General features: G+C 37.6%; 1 protein-coding gene across 3 annotated transcripts in view; it reads left to right on the top strand.

The window, feature by feature from the left end:
* The window catches only part of cldn19 (claudin 19), a 60,680-nt gene that overhangs the window by 33,323 nt on the left and 21,673 nt on the right, over positions 1-5,684 (top strand). The window lies entirely within an intron of this gene.

The following is a 5,684-nucleotide window of genomic DNA, read 5'->3' as shown; positions in this document are numbered from 1 at the left end:
GTGAGTAATATTGAAAGTTTCTTGCCGATTTCTCAAAGTACTCAGACCATGTTCTTCGTCTTATTTGCCGTCATTATTTTGAGGGAAAAATAAACTTCTACTTCACTCTTCCGCGCCATCCAGCCGTCACCCGCCCAGAGAGCTCTACTTTTGGATAAAGGTGACAGTGACTTACTCTAACTTTGCTCGGAGCTTGCACTTTAAACATTTCTGGGTAATTCCACCATCAACTCCGCTACCCCGAGGCTGCCGGCTCTCCGCTCAGGGAGCTCTGTTTTCGGATAAGGTCATTAGGTCACCCAGGGCTTGCATTTCTGGAAAGAAATCCACCCTCATCGAGGTTACCTGACCATCCAGTCTGCTCAGAAAGTTCTATTTTCGGATAAAAGCGAAGGCCAATGCCCGCTGCTCGCCATTGTCTTCTTCGGAGCTGAGTTGAGTGACAGTCCCGTCTTCCACCTATTTTCTGAATGGCAAGCGGAAGACAGGGAAGTGTATTCTGCTTGCAAGTTTCAGCAGGAACATGGTTGATCTTCAACTCTGGCCAGCGGTGAGTTCCTGATTTGTGTGCCTTCGACCCTCATTTTTCTGTGTGCATAACAATTTGTTAATTTGTGTGTACATATGTTTGGTCGGGCGGCTTGGTGGAGCGAGTGGTTAGCGCGTCGGCCTCACAGCTCTGGGGTCAGAAGATGAGATATATTTGGTCAGCTGCCACTCGCAATTCCACTCCAATTGATTTTTTTTTTTGCATTTCTTATTCATTTTAATGGATTAATAAATAATTCTTATATTTTTATTTTTTGCATACATATTTCATACATTCATTCATTTTCTTAACCTCTTATTATCACAAGGGTGGCCAGGGGTGCTGGAGCCTTCCCCAGCCAACTACGGGCACCAGGTGGTAGACACCTTAAATCGGTGGCCAGCCAATCGCAGATATTTCATACAAAATAGGTATACCTTTGTTAGGTTCACCAATAGGAATTCCCCAAAAGCATGCACAAATAAAGAGAAAAACACAGTCTTCTGGAATTTTCACTTGCAAGGAGAACAAACAGTTGGGGCCAAGTCCCAACTCCGTTTTGACCTTACACATATTTTCTGTTGTTTATGACATTCGAGGGCCCTGATTACAATGTACACATCAACTCTCAGAGGAGGGGTGGAAACAAAAGGGAAACGTCAATAGTCAAAACAAATGAAGGTCTGGAAGTCTTGTGGAGTCTGTGGTGGACGCAGGTGCAGTTCCCAGATCAGATTCGCAGCACTGCAAGGCGTTCTGGATCCTCTTTGTTTAGACTTTCTAAGGTTATCAGGAGCCATGATGAATATGAAACTAATAATGATGACCAATGTAAGTTTAATAGGAAAGCCAACCATTTTTTCATTGCAAGCAAATGTATAATAATAATATGAAATAAAATCCTGACAACTTTTATAGTCAGATCATGAAACAAATTATGCTAATTAAATGTAAAATATGCTTTTACCGACAAATTATCCATGTTACGAAACCACTTCTGGAACCAGTTCATATTCTAAGTATAGGTACGACTGTATATCTAAATATATAAAAAATTATACATTTTTAGATTTATAATCCTTTTGTCACTACGTTTTTGTACCATTTACCTTTAATGTGCACCTCAAATGGAGAACATTTCTACTATTACTAAGCACATTGACATATACAGCATCTTTTGTACAAATAAATCATACATTAAACCTACCAACTTCTCATAATCATAATGAGAATATAAATTAACAGTGTTAAATAAAGGTTCTAAGAAATATTTAACCGTAACCTCTTTTTATTTAAAAGCTTTTTAGCCTATGCTTTTCAAACATTTAGCTCGAATGATTTTAGCTTTATTGATTTTTTTTTACCTCACTATAACATAATGCCGTCTTATTATAAACACAGGGCTCACCATAGACCAATTAAAAGAAAATACTGATTATACTCCTGCGAATGGACTGTTTTGCTCTGGTGAGCCCCTGTTGGGATAATATCTCGGCTTCACGGATTCGATTGAATGGTATTGCATGAAAGTTGAATAATATTTCTATAATAAACAATAAATACAGTTGCAGTGATTTGCAGAATCATATTGGTCAAATTTGAGTACCCATCCCTACATATATATCACTGATGATACAGGATGGAATCCGCAGATAATTCACTACATGTCATTTGCATTTATTTCATCCGTCACAATAAAAAATGATACTTGAATGAATGTATTCCTTTGTAATTGATATAATGTTTTCAGTTCTGTGGAAATAAGCAGTCAGATAATTATTATGTGCCAGTTTAAAGAAAAAAAAAGGGTAACAAAGTAACTCAATGGGTATAAAACATGGGATGATAGAAAACCCTTCTCATGTCCTGGAAGTTAACCAAGAAGGACATGAATCATTAAAAAAGGCAGTCAAGAGTGCAAGATAACAATGAAATATTATTGCGAGGTAACGTCAAGTTTTTTTCCATGTTACCTTGCTCACTTGTCTTAAATTTTATATTAGGAATGTCCGAGATCCAACATTGGAACGGAATCTGAATGGAATTGGAACTCAGGCCCGATTGCATCATTTTCATTATTATTATTTTATTAAATATAGGTTTACATTTTTAGGTATTAACTCAATAACTGCCATTGACTGCGAGAGACAGCATAATTTTGACTGGGAGGGGTGGCAGTGATTGTTCGATCTTGCTGTCACTGTCAGTGAAATATGATCACTTCCTGTGACAGTTAATGAGTTAAGATAACAAGTAACAAAACTATAAGTATAATGCAAATATTTATAGATATACACAAAATTTTATAATATTTCTATATTTATATTGACACAATTGAAACAAACCTTGCAGTAGAAAAAAAGTAGCTAAAATAGATCAATATATCGCATTGGGTGACCAAGTTTATTCGGTGTATGACTCTATTTATGTAAAATACTAACTTGTTTAAACAATGTGTTCCCAAAGTTAATTTGGTGCCACACAACTGAAAAAAGGGATTTTTTGATTTCTTTTTAATTTGCTTTAATGAAATCATCCTTTTATATGATTATACTGTTGTGATAGCTCTAGTCAAATTTGATGGACAAAATATATTTGGATATAGTAACCCTACAACAACTTGATACATTTCCTGGCTATATTGGATTGGGACTCGGTAACGGCAGATACTCAAAATCAGGTGACCCGGTGTCACATGTAAACATTTTTGATCCGCACATCCCTACTTTATACTTGGCATTCATTTACAAGAGTGGTATGAAAAAAATGATGTTGATTATCCTCCTTTAATAAAATATTATTGAACCTCATCTTTCGTCCCACTAGATAGTTTTATTCTACAAATATTTTATTTTCTAAGGTCACATTTAGTACTCAACCAACACAGACCTTTGGGGCATTTGCTATTCTCCAAGTCTTTTTGTTGACCAAAATTACAGCTCACAATCATGCAGACTTTTACAAAAAACAAATTCAGTCTCTCATTTAAACAGGGATCTTTCTGAACAATATGAGGCATAGATTTACTTGCATCAATCTTACACAGATGGAGCAGCATTTTGTGAGGAGGGACGGGAAAGGAAGGGGGGCAAAGAAGGGGGTGCATTTGGGGGGGGCAGAGATGGAGGACTGGAAGGTTGGATAAGAGAGAGCGAGAAAGAGAGATAAAGAACAAAAATCTAAATTTCAAATCAAAACTGGCAAACAGGCACGTGAGAGTGACAGCTGAAGAAAGGTACTAAGACAGGGAATGGGCTTTAGGGCTGACACACTGAGCATGACAGACAAGAAGAAATGAAAGAAAAAAAAAACCATTGAGGCATACATAGGAATACTTATTATTAGACACATTTCCAACCAAAAATAAGAGTTCAGTCTTTAACAAAAATATAATCATTCACGCAAAATAGCATGGGTGCTATATCTCAGGAAGTAAGCCAAAACCACAAGGATAACTTCCAGTACAAAGTAAAAGCTTTTGGCAATAGAGCCTATTATTGGTGAAAAAAGGGGTGGTGCATACTGAATTCCTCACCAAGCTCAGACCTGGAGTAAAGTTTTTCCTTAATTGAATGTCTTTAGTCATGTTATATGAGCATTTTGGATGTGGGATGAAACTAAAATACTTGTTTACTGTTTCACATTTTTTACAATAATAAAAAAGATCAGCACATTCATTTCTCATATTTAACTGGCCCCTTTAGTAGTTATGTGTAAAATAATAATTGAGTGATTAAAATTAGCAAGACAGATTGCGTAGGCATAGAGCATTTTGGGTCCTCTAGTGGGTTGGGTGAGCCAAAAACCTCAATGCAAAAACTAATCAATATGCATGGAAAAACTGAGCTGATCCCTAAAATGGCACATTGCTATATCATCAAGTAACACAAGCTTGAAATTTATAGGGTCTCCAGCTCTGACAGAATTCCCTTTGTACTTCATGATATTAGGTATACTATAGGTTTTTGGGGGTTTAATTTCGGTTTTTGTAGTATTGGCTTTTTCTCTTTGTTACTGGTCCTTGTGATTAGCCATTGATTTCACCGGCGACCAAACGACCGAGTACCTTTGCCGTGACCGGCTGTTTGGTCGCCGGACTTTTGGTCGCCCGGACCCAAACAACGGGCGACCAAAAGACCGGCGACCAAAAGTCCGGCGACCAAAAGACCGGCGACAAAACAAGGTAAAACAACACAGTCTACTCATCAATAAAAGCCAACAATGGCCCTATATAAGAGTTTGTATGTACATGAGTTGTCCCCTTAGGAAGGGACGTCAGTCAGGGTCTTAACAAGTTCTCCAACAAAACACAATAAAAGTACGGGAAATTTTGAGCTTTTCTTTAGCCTAATAATTAATAGGGCAGTAAGTATGATTAAATAAACATTCATTCAAGTATCATTTTATTTAGGGAATTTGAGCAACGATTTAAATGGTAATTATCAATAACCTTCCGGGGGACCAAAAGACCGGCGACCAAACGACCGAGTACCCCTGCTTGCTGCCCCTCGTGTCACCCAGGTGTCTCTGATTGTGTCATCAATACCTGTCTATTAAAACACTTGGTCTTTGTCAGCCCCTTTTCGGATCGTCTGTACTGTTCTGCTGTGGAGTCAGGAGGGTAAACCGTGAATTCATTGCTCATACATTCATACATACCGGCAATTTGGAGAGTTCAATCTGCCTAGCGTGTGGAGGGGAGCGAGCGGAGGGTGGACACAAATGCAGAGAAGCAAGAAACACATGAAGGGCTAAACCTGATCTATCTTTAATAGCATAAACTCTTTCACTAAAAATAAACCCCAAAAGAAAAGAAGAAGTAACAAAGTAAAACCTAAAACAGCATAATCAAATTTACTAGGGCAGGGGGTAGACATAAAAAAGTTAGACACAATTTAGCCAAATTTTAAACTGTGAGAGTCAAAGAGCCACCACTCCTTACATCAGAAGCATCACAAAAAAAATCAATCTGCCAAATTATTTTTTAAATATAATTTATTCTTTGTTTTTAATAGGCCCTGATGAATTAAAGTGTGTTTTAATCAGTGGCGGTCCGTGCATTTTCTCGTAGCGCCTTCAACGAATCAATCCAACCCTCAAAAACTATTTTATGGCTATAAAACCTCGACTGCAGCTACAGCTGCGACACATAAAA

Source organism: Stigmatopora argus, chromosome 6, assembly GCF_051989625.1.
Source record: "Stigmatopora argus isolate UIUO_Sarg chromosome 6, RoL_Sarg_1.0, whole genome shotgun sequence".
Taxonomy (NCBI): Eukaryota; Metazoa; Chordata; class Actinopteri; order Syngnathiformes; family Syngnathidae; genus Stigmatopora; species Stigmatopora argus.
This window is presented reverse-complemented; position numbering and strand designations above follow the sequence as displayed.